The sequence below is a fragment of the Lissotriton vulgaris genome, chromosome 9 (genome assembly GCF_964263255.1).
Source record: "Lissotriton vulgaris chromosome 9, aLisVul1.2, whole genome shotgun sequence".
NCBI classification, from domain to species: domain Eukaryota; kingdom Metazoa; phylum Chordata; class Amphibia; order Caudata; family Salamandridae; genus Lissotriton; species Lissotriton vulgaris.
Genome location: NC_141697.1, coordinates 286681697 through 286697354, shown reverse-complemented (window position 1 = coordinate 286697354; position 15658 = coordinate 286681697). Strand labels below are relative to the sequence as shown.

The following is a 15658-nucleotide window of genomic DNA, read 5'->3' as shown; positions in this document are numbered from 1 at the left end:
TGTTTCTGTATGGGAAGTATTTCATGGTTGTCACTGACCACCAAGCATTGCTCACTATTTTCAGCAATCCTAAAGCCAAGATGCCCCCTTGGGTTGCGAGGTGGGGGTTGCAACTGCAGGAGTATGATTAAATCATCAAGGCAAGAATCAAAATCCTTTTGACTACTTCTAATGTGTACCCATACAGTGTCACGGCACCACTTCTAAAGCAGCTGATGTTTATGTTAACTTCATTGTGAAATCTATTACACCTGCTGCCATATCAATAGAACAAATAATTGCTGCCACAAGCACTGACAGATTTGCAAACCCTCAACAACATTATTGCTCATCACTAATGAAGAAAACATGCTCGGCCTCTTCATGATGAGAGAGAATACCAAAAATGTAAAATTGTGCAGGAAGAACTTTCAGTCACTCTAGAAGGCATCATCTTACGAGGGTCGAGAATTGGCATACCCCAGAATGTGAGTCAATGATTTGGCCCTTGAGGGACATCGTGGAATTGTTTCTACTAAACAACCTCTACGGGACCGATTGTGGTTCCCTCTTCTTTATGAAGGAGTTGAAAAAGAATTAAAGGCCTGTCATTTGTGCAACTGTTAGTAATCTAAAACTGGCATGCACCACTTAAACATGTCTGATTTCCCAAAGCATGCAAAGGAAAAGATTGCAATTGATTTCTTTGGAAACCTTGTCAACGGACATCTACTATTCATTGTTGATGAACACTCCAGTTTTACCCACGCGAAAGATCTGTCAATGACTACTCATAACAGAGTCTTTGAGAGATTAGGAAGTATTTTTTCATCCTGGGGTGTTCCTCTGATTTTGAAATCTGACAATGGCCCACCTTTTAATGGTCGAGAGTTTACAGATTTTCTCACTCATCTGAATGTCAACCATCAAAAAAGTACACCTCTTTTGCCACAGGCAAATGGTGTTAATGAGAGGTTCATGGCACCCCTAGGAAGACTGTTCAGCTCACTGCACTAGAAAGGTTTGACCTCAAATCAGTTCTTCAGTCTATGCTTTGTGCATACAGGTCAACTCTCCATTCTACCACAGGTGAAAGCCCTGCCACCTTCATGTTTGGTAGATTCATAGGCACTAAATTTGCCCCAATGGACCATTGAGCAATCTATTGACATTGATAAACTTTGTGCTCTTGACTCAGCTCACAAATGAAGACCTACGTGTATAGGTGCCACTGTGCTAGGACCACTGTGTTCAAAATAGGAGACCATGTCATTTTGAGGAAGAAATGGTAAAGCAAGTCTGTTGCTCTTTTTGATGTTGCCCCATTGAGGGTTATGACTAGTAAAGGACACATGGTGACTGCTTACCATCCTGGAAAGTCCACTAAGCGAGACTCTTCACATTTCAAGCACCTGCCTCAATCTACGCCAACTCCAGATGATAGAAGTGAGACTTATCCACCTGAGAATCTGGAGAGCCCAACGACTGTACCAATATCTCGGTCACTAGTGCCCGTCATGGACACTTCTCTTGAATCCCCGAAGCCTCACATAACAAGATCTGGTCGATTGATTTGAGCACCAAAAGAACTTATTGAAGAGTTGTGCTGTATATATGCATTATTTGTACTTTTTAGTTAACAAAAGGGGAGTTGTAGTGTCTTGTGAGTTAGAGATGATATGACCCTTTTGGTCCCTGATGGACTCCATAGAACAAGGACATAAGTGCCTGGGTGTGGGGATCGGATTAATGCTGTAGATTGTTCCATTAATGATTCATAATGAGGAATAAAGACAATTAATACCAAGCTCCTTGAGTGAAGTAGTCATTTACATGTACCTGAGCTGGGGAGGACACTCCGGTCACACAAATAGATCTCCTCTCCACCTTTTGCATTGCTCTGCATGATCTTTTTAGTTATTGTCAGCGCTAGCTGTCAGTCTGCAGCTGCTGGGTGCCCAACCAGGGCTTAGGGAGAAAGAGAAGTGATGTTTCCATAGATTCACCATTGTCTTGTTGAAGTCATTGTTCAAGTCTTCTTGAACTCTTATTGCGTAATCCAGTTCCAGGCAGGCTGAATATCTAAGTTTAATGTGGCACAAGTCCACCAAGGAACATTTTTTAAGCCAGACACTATGGAAGCAAGTGACACTGTCACTAAGACCTTAACCCAGCCAAGCACTTGGCAAACAACCTCCAGATCCCCACACCCATCCTCAAACAATGATACTGAACCCAGCAGCCATTGCAGCAGCGCCGCATTGCCAGCATCAGCGGTGAGCAGCACCATTGATGGTGAGTGGCACTGATAGTCTCAGTACAAACATGAAGGCAGTTTTTGCCAAGTCATACTATTCGTACGTCATGCAAGCAATATGCTTCCATAGTGCCGTTCACTTTTTGATTCAATGATCTTGATATAGCACTAATAATACCAATAATGATGCGTTATGTCTAGAACATTTTCCCAGTGAAAGACATTGTTGGGATGGGCATTTTGGGGTCTACGTTTGTAATATTCGTAGCATAAATGGGGGCAATATTGACCCACATGAATAGTCCAAATGAAAGATAAACTGGCCAACATTTTTTTCATGTGGTTTTGTTGAGAGAGAGAGAGAGGGGGAGGGGGAGGGAGGAGAGGGAAAAAGGAGGAGGAGAGGGTAAGAAAGAGGCACAGGAAGAGGGAAGAGACAAGGGAATGAGGGAGAATGTGGAAAAAGACTCAAAGGGAGAAGATAAGGAAGGGAAGAGACAAAAGGAGAAGAGTACGATTAAGGAGGGACATGGTATGAGCAGAGACAAATACAAAAAGAGGAGGGTTTGGCACAATGGACTGACTGTCAGAGGCAAAAGGAGAAGGGTGGAGCCGGAGAGGACAGGAGCGAGACAACTGAGTCAAGGGAGAGACAGTAAGAGGGACATGAGAAAGAAAAAATACAGGGAGGAAAGGAGAGGTACAGAAGGAGAGATAAGGAGGGACAGAGACGAAAGAGGGTAAGGAAAAAACGAGTGACAACAAAGAGTAGATAAAGAGGTTGGAGGGGAACAGGACATGAAAGAGTGGTAAGTGAGAGAGTGAAAGGAGAATGGGAAGTGAAAGTAAATAGGAAGGAGGAGACAAAGGGAGAGAGGAAGGCATGACTTGCAAAAGACAGGATGAGGAGGGGAGAGAGTCTTAGGATTTTTTTGTGTGTTATACAAACGGAAGAAGGATAGTGCCTCACATGCACCATTTTATGATTTATAAAATCTGAATTACCGCTGAAACGTCACCTTGGTCAGTTCAGAGCGCAATTTTAATTCTCTTGCAGTCAACAGCGTAGGGAATGATGCAGAAGTGGATGGCAACTAAGAATTCTCCCACTCCTGGAGGAACTCCTAATTCAGGAGGAGAACCCACTGGAAGAATTTCCCTTACCAACTGTAGGGACAGCGCCAAGGGAGTAGCCAGAAAATTAAAATAGCCCCTACTTTGAACTAAAGCACTAATGCGACGAAGCAAAAGAAGCAAGTGAGCTGAACCCACCATAGAACAGCTTCGTTGTCTCATCCATACATCCATCTATTCATCAATCCATCAGTTCTGCCATTCAGTCATCCACTCTGCCATTCATCCATCAATCCACCCACTCTGCCGTCCATCTATTCATCCACTCTGCCATCCATCAGTCCACTCTCCCATACTTCTATCCATTCTGACATCCATCTATTCACTCTGCCATCCAACCAATCTGTCATCCATCCATCCATCCACTCTGTCATTCATCCATCAGTCCATCCGCTCTGCTATCCAACCATCCATTCATTCACTTCACCACCCATCCATTAACTCTGTCATCACTCCACCCATCTCATCCACTCTGCTAGCCAACCATCCATTCATTTAATTTGCTTTCCATCCATTAACTCTGAAATTCATCCACCCATCCATTCATCCATCTATACACGTTGCCAATAATCTATTCAATCTGCCATCCCTCCATCCACTCTGTAACCAGCCATCCATCCCCTCTACTATTTATCTTGCAATTCATCCATCCCCTCTGCAATTCATTCACAAATCTTTTTTCTCACTCATCCATCTATCCCTTCATTCTGCCATTCTTTCACCTGTGTATTCACCTATCTATCCATTCCTTTACTCTGCCATCATTTCACCTGTTCATCCACCTATCATTCACTTATCTTTTCATCCACACACTCATTCATTCATACTTCCTTCTCTTCACTCTTACTTCTGATACTCCTCTCTTTCCTTCCCTGTTCTATTTACCCAGCTGTCGTTTTTCCTCGCTCCTGATGCTCTTCTATCGACCCTGTATTCGAACTTGAATTATGTGCCTTTGTCTGCCAAGTTGGCCAGCAGCGGCCCGGCCCGTGCAGGTAAAAGCGGTGGGGTGGTGGTGGTGGGGCTGGGTGCGGGGGAATTTCGACAGATGATGGTGAGGGGAAATTCATTATTTATTTCATTTTGCCTTGTAGTCATCTGTCGAATCCCCCCAACCCGGCCACACCGCCCCACCGCTCTTACCTGCACGGGCCGCTCTGCAGTTGCAAACAGGAGAAGCCAATAAAGAGCCCCACCCCATATGCAGCTGCTAAAGCGAGTGCTTCCGGACGCCCCTGGATAGTGCAGTTAAGGAATGATCCCTAGTGGATTGCCACCTAGTTTTAACACTTACTCCAGAAACAGGATTCTTTTTCATTATTACTCAGTTGTAAATCTGGCTTTTAGGAACTCTATACTGCGAGATGAAGAACAAGGCCCTTTTATTTCTCTGGCTCGCCTCTGGAAGGATGTAGCCAAAGGCTCTTGCAGCACAAGGACAGTGAGCCTCTGAAAGTCTGTGAGGAAGAGTCCACGCCTGCAGGTATTAGGGTCTTTTGCACGAGGAAGTCCTTGACTGTTGCTGTATGTCTTATTTTAGACAAAATGTACTCCCACTCACTCTCCGTCTTGCTCCAAATCTTCTACCAGCACAGGTCCCAAAGGTACACAATAGGAAGAACATTCAGGTACCGCAGCTGTCAGATGGCCTGTGTCATATTATAAAAGAATAAGTTAGGATTGCACCACTTCAGGGGCATTGTAGCTCTTCGATGTAGTTTCTGGTCCATCAAATACCTCACAAGGGGTAATTTCGAATGCCTATCATATTACATGGACATATCTGCTTTCATACCACTGGCTCTAAAATGTTACTCAAAGTGTCACACATAAGTCATTTAAATGTCACACATAAGAACTCCAAAAACATGGAAATTTCAGAAATAAGCAGACTCAAAACCTGGCAGCCTCATATCTTCAAGACTCATGCGATCACCCAAGTAAGTATCACCATCAACCTTGGTCCCGAGGCGCTTCAGGACTCTGGAAATGCAAACGAAGAGTCTGTCCTTCCGGTTCTTGCCTCCGAGTGCCTCAATGTGCAGTATAACGACGCCCTCACCTGGATTTCAACTAGATAAATACCTGGACGTGATGAATATGTATCCACAAAGATGCCTAATCGTAAATTAACTCTTATTAATGTATCTTTGTAAATGGGTTGACATTTTTGGGGCTCGCACTATACGACCAGAAACACATTCCGTGCATTGAACTCTGTGGGTTTGGGGCTCGTATTGTTTTGGAATTAAAATCCACCCATATAAGCTGCAGCCGGGGCACTACAGGCGTCGCTGTGTAAAGTGTTTACGAGACGTGCATTCCTGCAGGGGGCCTATTTACATTCGAGGGCTCAGTTAACCATCCGCGGGTTGGTCATTTCCTCACAGCAGGAACGAAAACACATCTGGTCTTAAAGCGAAAGCGAGCCCTGGGGCTGTGTGGCCTCACAACTTCAGTCTGGAGAACTGGTGGATGGTGCACGGGCGAAGACGTAAAACAGCTCTCACACCAACAGCTCAGCAAAGAGAGAAACCTCACTCATAATACAATCAGGCGCCAATCCCCTTCTGCGTTGTAGCTCGTGGATTTACCCTGAGATCCTACATTCAACACAATAAAGGCCAGATTTAAAACCTTTCATGCAACACAGCAAGGCAAGTGCAACTTGCTGCGGTGCGTTGCGTAAAAGAGCGAGAACAGAAATGTGCCATATCTGCTAAGGTATGGCCACTTGTGCGGTCTCATAGCGCTGGTGCACTTCGGGCACCATGGTGCAAGAGTATTTGTGTGAAAGGCAGGACAGTTTTTATACAGGAAGGGATACCTTCCTGCACATAAATAATCCTTACAGGCATATTCCTCTTTCTAAGAATGCAGCACACATAAAAAGCGAAAATAACAAGGATAAATGAAGATATTTCTCTCTAGGCCACCCTCGGTTAGGCTCATCAAACCCATATGTATTGCCTTTAGTAAATCTGAGTTTGTGTCAAAATCCCACGTGAAGAGAAAGACCAAAGGTAGGGTGCGGAGTAACTCTTGCTTATTGCCAGAGACACAAGACCTCAGGCAGCAACTGTCGTCCTGGAACCAACAGGGTGCATTCCAATCTCCCTAAGATTCCATCCGCAACATTCCACTCCCAAACACCACAGCAATAGGTAAACCCAACACTTATATATACTGCATTTAGTAAGTCTGGGTTTGTGTCAAAATCCATGGGTGGACAGTATGGGAATGCCATGCGCCACCTATGGAACGCCTCCCCAACGCAAAATATGCGTGTGTTACTTTTTATTTACCAAGACACGCAAATTGGGCTTCACATGGATTAGTAAATCCAGAAATATATTTTGCAGCAGGGCTGCAGAAAAGAAGGGATGTAACCCCGATTGAACATGTTAATGAATCTGTGCTTAAATCCATACAGTTGTATATTTGATTAATATAAAACCCGCCCATCATATGGACCAGATTTTTCACATACGGAACCAAATACAGACAGTGTCCACTTCATAACAAGCATTTGCAATGCAATAGGTCTCGCAGTTGTTAAGAGTTTGAGCCATTGGCATTGTAAATGGCACTGCCTTTTATTTATGTTTTGGTTTTTAAAACGTTAATAAAAGGCATTGTCAATTACAATGCCAATAGCTTAAACTCTCGCAAATGCGAGACATTGCAAATAACAATGCCTTTTATTTATGTTTTCGTTTTTAAAACATAAATAAAAGGCATTGTCATTTACAATGCCAATAGCTTAAACTTGCGTAAATGCAAGACCTATTGCATAGCAAATGCTTGTTTGTTGTTCTTTTTAAGTTATGTATGCTTGCAATAAAAATAAAAGATGTTAAAAAAATCACACCAGTTTCCAGGGCTAGACCGATTGGCGTTGCCAGTGCTTGATTTAAAATGTAATTGGTCTTTAAACCACCTTGGATTTTAAGAACATTGTTTGAAATGTAAAACGTGAAAAGAATATTTAACTAAATAATGGAAACATAATACATAACATGAAGATATCAAGTGCTAACAGAATCAGCTGCCTGATCTCCTAAGGAAAAGAAATGACTGCATTTATAAATTAATATTTTTAATTTGCAAGCTGTTTCCTTCGTCTTCTTAAATTGTTTTTTGGCTTTATAAGTAAAATATCTGCACCAGACAAGGCTTTTCAGTTTTCATTCCTTCCAAAAAACACAGTATATAATTTAGAGTACAAAAATATGACAATTGACCTTCAAAAGCAGGTTTATGAAGATAAAATGTACCGCGCTAGTGAAATGGCTATGTCTCCATAACGAGATGAAAGAAGCATTGGTGGCCAAGCCACTAGATCTTGACTCTGGGACTTCTTGGATTGTGAATGGTTTTGGCCATGCTGTGCAGAATGGCAAAAAAAGGAATACAAAATAGCCTATGATGAAACTGCATCGTTGTTTTGTGGGCATGTGCACCACACACGCATGGTCCTATAAATTATGCCGCACCTTTTGTCTTATTTAGCGCTCCAAGTTGGATAGGTAAATAAAACAAGTAAGACACGATGTATATAATGATATACAAAACATCTCACAGATTGAAGAATAGCAAATACATAGACTGCACAGCAATTACACATATACGCTAAACTATATGTGTAGAGAGCCTCAGTATGCATGCACATACTGCCAAATACATGGTATAATATCAAGATTTGGCTGAGCAGAGGAATCGATGCCACCTGGAAAACAGGTTTTCAGTACAGTGATTTAATTAAACAGATTGGTGCATTGTGGCTAGGAGATTATTTTTGACTCCAATACCCCAATTAAGGTAACATACCTGAAATAAATTGATGGTTAAAGGAAAATCCATGATTGGAAAACTGGTGGCACACATAGTCATTATAATGACACACAGAAGGCGCTGACAGTGCCACACACAAGGTAGTGAAAGTGTCACACGCATGTGGCACATACATTGAGTGCACAGTGTTCTCATCATATACACATAGGATGAACACTAACACATTCAATGTAAGACGGTAACACCTAGGGTACATACATATAGGAGTCCAATACAAAGAGACGCTGGTTGCCCGCACAGGATGGAGACGGGGACATAGAGAACGCACATGCCATTTCAAACACATCGGATGCACACACTGAAACATCCAAATTTTGCACCATCCACGCACTTTGCGGAAAATCAAAATGACTGCAGCTGACATTATATATGAGGACAACTGTCTGCAAATGCAAGTTAAATGTACATGAACGCAGTCTCATATTTTACGCAAAAAAAGTGCACATGTGAAAATATACTATCGTTTTCATGTGATATTACAGATTTTTAACTTGTGCCAAAGAAAACTGACAAGCCTAGGTTTTTATAGAAAACAACACATTGTCACAAAACCCAATTTAGCCATCCTTTTAAACTGGTGACCCGATTTGAGCACAGTAAATGAAACGATCTTCAATATTTTTTCTTTAAAATCAAACAGATGTTGCCTATTATAATTAGAGAGTACCTCCCATTAATTTATAGCAAAAGCAGTATTTGTCTCCTGGCTGGAGGTAAAGGGCCAGGCCAGAGGAAGTCACAGACAGCATAGAAGATATTCAGGGAAAGAGCAGAGCCCGACCCTTCACAACATATACACCATATGAACACAGGACACTTAGCCTCGGAGGGGTGGTGTTGTGGGAGGGGTGAGCCGGGGGATGCACGGGGAGATTAAGTGAAGGCAAGGGGCCTGTAAGCAGTTTTGTGGGAAAGGTGAATGGGAGACACAGGAAGATAAAGCGACAGACAAAGTTTCAGCTAATTAGTAGGTACCTGTAAAAAACAAGACGTCAGCGTTTAGTTGCGTCGGCCGTGAAATGGATCCAAAAAAACCAAGCTGGAGGCAGCTCGGGCGCAGCACGTCTTCCGGAGACGTGCGCGTTCACAGAGCTCAATCGGCTCGGGCACAGGCCAGTAGCCGCTCGTGCACAGCTCTGTACTCCCTTGGCTGTGAGCACGGTGACTGTAATACTCGCTGCGGCAGCGCTTCGCGCTGCTAACAGCAGCGAGCCCTAACAAGCATTTGCAATGCAATGGTCTCGGCATCATTAAAGGTAGAGCTATTGGCATTGCTCATGACATTTTTTTTCTTTAAATCAAAAATAAATGGGCATTGTCATTAACATTGCCAATACACAGCACTCTGCACTCAACAGCACACAATGCTCTGCACACTTGCTCTGCACACTCACTACTCTGCACACTCACTACTCTGCACACTCACCACTCTGCACACTCACCACTCTGCACACTCACCACTCTGCACACTCACCACTCTGCACACTCACCACTCTGCACACTCACCACTCTGCACACTCACCACTCATGCCCTCACCACTCATGCACTCACCACTCATGCCCTCACCACTCATGCCCTCACCACTCATGCCCTCACCACTCTGCCCTCACCACTCTGCCCTCACCACTCTGCCCTCACCACTCTGCACTCACCACTCTGCACTCACCACTCTGCACTCACCACTCTGCACTCACCACTCTGCACTCTGCACTCTGCACTCTGCACTCTGCACTCACCACTCACCACTCACCACTCTGCACTCACCACTCTGCACTCACCACTCTGCACTCACCACTCTGCACTCACCACTCTGCACTCACCACTCTGCACTCACCACTCTGCACTCACCACTCATGCACTCACCACTCATGCACTCACCACTCATGCACTCACCACACTGCACTCACCACTCTGCACTCACCACTCTGCCCTCACCACTCTGCACTCACCACTCTGCACTCACCACTCTGCACTCACCACTCTGCACTCACCACTCTGCACTCACCACTCTGCACTAACCACTCTGCCCTCACCACTCTGCCCTCACCACTCTGCACTCACCACTCTGCACTCACCACTCTGCACTCACCACTCTGCACTCACCACTCTGCACTCACCACTCTGCACTCTGCACTCACCACTCTGCACTCACCACTCTGCACTCACCACTCTGCACTCACCACTCACCACTCACCACTCACCACTCTGCACTCACCACTCTGCACTCACCACTCTGCACTCATGCACTCTGCACTCAGCACTCACCACTCTGCACTCACCACTCTGCACTCACCACACTGCACTCACCACACTGCACTCACCACTCTGCACTCACCACTCTGCACTCTGCACTCACCACTCTGCACTCACCACTCTGCACTCACCACTTATCCACCGTTCCCCTCGCCCCCCACCCACCCCCTCAATTAACTGCGCATGTTGCATACAAACTGCACAGAGCAGACGTACTTTTTCGTCGGGCCAAATGCTTCCATTGTAGCTATGAGTTCGACTTCCGCATGATTGCAAAACGCTAAAATAAGTATAAATTGAAGTGTGCAGAGGTCCTGAGGCACTATGGGTGGGGTGTCGAGCACAGCAGGCCCGGGGGCGGATCTAGTCCAAACTTTAAACATAAAAGGCCACTCGCACAACAGGTTGGTTGTATGTGCCTTAAGTGGACAGCGTTAAAATGCAGCCTGCATCCCGCTCTCCTGGGCTTGTGTTGGACACGCCACAAAGGGTCACGGCTATGTGAATGTTCGCCATGCCTTTCCCACGCTCAACGCCGTTTTTAATTCACCCCTAAACTAACTGGCACACGTGGTGCAGAACGTGGGAAAACACAGAAGCCCTTGTTTCACATGGACAAAAGCATTAAATGTGCTGGAGAAATACCTTAACGCATTTTAATGTGACGCAAAATGCTCAAGGGTTTTAAAGAAAAAAAATCCCGATAAGTTTTTAAAGAGAAATTCCCAATAGGCCATACGTTTTCCATGAATTAATATAGTTAGTAAATGTCTAAAATAAATTATTGTGGCTGCAATTTTTTAATTTTTTTTTGGTGTGGGGGCAGTTAAGTGAAAGCCCTGCTTAAGCCCAACCTGTTTGCAGTTTTCTTGCGCGGCCGCCCCGGAAGTCAGGCACGGTCGCCTGTGACGGGGGCGGGGCCACGTTCACACCGGAAGAGGAGGCAGGCGGAGTCGTAGCGTCTCGCGGCCCGGGGCTCCTGTGAGCGGTGTAGAGCCCCGGGGCCGCGCCAGCAGGAGGTTGGGCGCCGCGTGCTGAGGTAAGGTAGGTGCACGTGTGTGTGTGTGTATGCTCGTGTGTGTGTGTGTGTATGTATGTGTGCGACGGTGACGGCGGGGGAGGGGGAGGGGGAGGGGGAGGGGGGGGCCTCGGTGCACTTGTGTGTGTGCGCGCGTGTGTGTATGAGTCAGGGGTGGTGTCTCTGTATGTATGTATGTGCGTGCGTGCATGGGCGCGTGTGTGTGTGTATGCGCATGCGTGTGTGGTGCTTGCGCCTCCCAGGAGACAGCGCCTGGCCACAGCGCGCGTTCCAGTTACAAATCGCCTGGAAGGATGCGCGTGGCCAGGACTGTCTCCTGGGAATGATAGTCGCTGACAAAAGATCTCGGCGGAGACGCGCTTCCGCGCGTTGACGCCGAGACCTAAAAACTGAATACAGGCAGTAGTACATGATTTAGACAGCTTTTAATACTACAGTGGATCAATACAGACAGCCAACAACCATGCAAGATACAAATTGGAGTAAGTAGCTGCCATATGGGAGTTAAATGAAGACCCAGATTACATCGTGTGGTAGCCTTATACATACGTTTGTTTAGAATATCTGGGTTACAAAAAACACAAGGGACCACCATATAGGTAAAAAATGTGCAGGTGCCTATCACAAGATTGGTACACAAATACAGGTGCATGCCATGGAGACAGTAAGTTCATGCATGTGTTAATAGTGCAGAGAGAAGTCATACATGAGCCCACAACAAGATAAGTATATAATTACAGGTATCCAGCATATAAGGGTTAAATACAGACTGTTGTTCACCATATAAGAATAAATACAGACTTTAGCCCCACATAAAGATGATACTTAGAGATAGGTATGCAACATATGAGGACAAAAAAATATAAATCGATAGGCATCATATCTCAGTCTTGTACATGCAGATAAAGCTATAGCTATAAAAAAGGGTTAATAAACCCACCATCGCAGGGGCGATGGAAGCCCCTCTGGAGTCATGATTGAAACTATTAGTCCATAGGAAATGTGTTTTTCTAAAAAGTCCATACATTTAGCCAGTTTGGCATATATGCACCAAAATGATCACAACAACGGTACGCAAATGTAAATTTGAGCCTAGAAATCTTTATCCAGATTGGTAATGTGCGTTGGATAATATTTACGGTCCTAGTTTGAAAACCTATGTTTTTCATTTAGATTCTCATAGGAAAGTTTTTCTTCAACAAAGTCTGAAAATTGATGGCATGATTGACAACAGACTTTGCATGTAGGCCAAGGCCATTGAATTAATGGGATGCTTTTATGCTTTGGTGTAAATATTTAATCAGTAGAGGAAGCACGGAAATGCTGCGCCAAAAGCTCTATATTAATGGTTTGATTTGTGAACTTGGCTCACACATTTTAATCTCAGCTTGGAATCTATTTTCAGAAAACAGCTGATCAATTATGTGCTCTGGCCGCCATAAGCCGTTCTCAGAGTACTTTACAAACTGAAAAATGGCGCACAAATGTAACTGTAACAAAGTAAGTATGGAGCCTGTTTAGGGCATGGACTAGCCACCAACTCTCAGGGGATATAGGAGACGTTTTTAGCAACAAAATATAAAACAAAATATAAAACACAAGCTTTGATTTGTGAACCAATAGACTCTCTTTCCATACTCCTATATTAATGGTGCTAAAATCAATCCTGGGGTCCAGTAACAGGAATTTGGTTTGTGGGTTTCTGGACCTCTGCAGGTTTAAATCACACTACATAAAATATTTCCGGTGTGACATCACAAGTGAAGTGACCAGTCGAATCCTAGGTAAAATCACAATCATGTCATCACATTTTATATGGCGGTGACAATCTTCGCCAGACGGCCCACATCATCCTTAAGACATGCTGGTTCTTGAAGAAGGCGGTTAACTCTAGCCAGTGTGATAAAGACCTCCAATGTACTGAACAAGACAGACAGCAGCTGCATTGCCAGACTGGAATACAAGACATTTAAGAAGGAGAAGACAAGACACCAGGCCCTTTCTTACAACACTTTAAGCATTTAAAACTCCCTCGGAGTCCAAATCTTAACCCATATGAGGGAACAACTAAGGGCCTTCCCTTCAAACAACACAGCACTCATGGTCTTCAGAACTATTTAACAAGAATTGGCACAGCCAATAGGTCTCGCCTTTGGGGTCTTGTAAGTGTTTAGGCAGAGCTATTGGCTTTGTCAGTGTCTTTAAGCTATGTTGAAGAGCAGCGTTGGTGCTGTACAGCATGTTGAAAGTTATAATAAAAAAGTATTTTAAGCATTTTTGTTACCTTATATACAACCAATAGGATATTTTTTAAACTGAACACATTTTTTGAATCATTGTTTTTGTACGTGTTTAAATAATTCTTCAAAATAAAGTGTTTACATAATTTCATATTTAAAACTTCTGATGTGTTGATGCTTGGTAGTGTGTTTACGAGCTTAAGTGGCATGTAGTGCATCCCATCCCGTTCATGGCAAGGTATGGAAGTAATCACGAGCATGTTGGAATGATAATCTAATTCTTCAGGACCCACCCCCATCAGCTTTCCTTGAAGTTTTTGGTCACTCTGTTTCTTTCCGAACCTCATAATTTTGCACTTGTTACCTCACTAAATACACAAGGGAAAGACTTTAGGCAGCATGACCAATTGAAGTGTTAGTGGCATGAAGAAGGATGGCTAGTCTGGTTGTAGGTTTGTTGCTACCTTTGTATGTTTGTGTCCTTGCCTTGATTTGCTCATGTCCATAGGCTTTCAGAAAAATCGTTATTCTTTGAATTTTAATATCTGCTTTCAGAAAAGCCAGTTCACATTTAATACAAACACAAAACGTATAATTCATGCTAATAAAGCATGAAAACAAAAGATGTTTAGAAATGCATTATTCGCAGACAACAGAAAATAGTTGTATTTCTTCTGTTTGGGGCCAGCACCTTCCGCAATAAATAGTTTTTGTTTACTGTAGAAGCGTGATTGTGTTTACAATGTTAGTTTGCTAAGAGAATATTCAAGACATGCAGGTAGTTTTTTAATATTGGGGTGTTATCTTTCATTGTCTGTCTCTCACTAAACATTGCAAAATTAATACGATGTAAGGCATACAACCAGGTTTTCTGAAATGCTCTGCTGTGCGGTGCCCTCAATCTACGGTGGTGAGTTATTATGCATGCATTGCTTCCCGTCCAGAGCATGGCAAGAAATGGTGCTCTACTGTGTGGTGTGCAGACGCATCGAGGCAGCGGTCCTTGTGCCCACAAATACACACTAAAGCCCCTGTGCAGGCTGTGTACCCTCTCTGCTCAGCGGTGACTGCTGGGAGTGCAGACCTGATATATGTCGCCGCGAGGATGAGCAGGAGGACGGAGCGAGCAGCAAAGCCCAGCAGGCTTCCATCGATCCAAGCCCGGGCACAGGCTACAGGGGGCGAGGCGGAGAGAGGCATCATGGGACTTGTAGTGCAGTCCACACCAGGCGGCAGCCAATGGGAGGTGTGCCTTGTCCACAAGTCCTGGGAGGTGCTGTAAAGGAGCCATCTGAGAGTGGGAGGCAGACACAGAGAGGGAGGCGGCGCGGGAGAAAGAGGGAGTGAGAAGGTGTGTGCGTGTGTGCGTGCACGCACAGTCTGCTGTTTTTCGAAGCACATACTCATGCTTGTATTGCAGCCTTGCTCGTTCCCGCAAGGTGTATGCCACCACAAGCACGAGTATGTGCTTCGAGAAACAGCAGAACGACGGCTAAAGGTCTCTTAAGAAGCGCATGCGCGCTGCATAGGCAAGACCTAAAATGCCCCCTTGTACGTCTCTCTCTGCTCACTCCTTCCTCTTCTCAGTGGCATAATGAAACTTGAGCGGGCCCCCCTGCAAAGTACATAGAGAGGGCCCCCACGCTTTGGACCCAGTAAGGAGTTCTCAAGCCAGGGGTCTGCTGTCCGTGCACAGTGCCGAGGGGGCCCCCTGGAGCTCAGGCCCCCCCCACACCACATGGCAGCAGGGGTTATTGTTACACCACTGCCTCTTCTATTCCCCTCCCATAACTATCTCCTCAACTCCCAGTCCTTCCACTTCCGCACACAATCTTCACTCTGCCTGTAATTCCCATTCCTTGTTCAGCAACACATTCACTTACAGCTAGGGTCACTGCTCA

General features: G+C 44.7%; 1 protein-coding gene across 1 annotated transcript in view; it reads right to left on the bottom strand.

Moving 5' to 3' along the window:
- TSHR (thyroid stimulating hormone receptor) overlaps positions 1-15658 on the bottom strand; it is a 618302-nt gene that overhangs the window by 268688 nt on the left and 333956 nt on the right. The window lies entirely within an intron of this gene.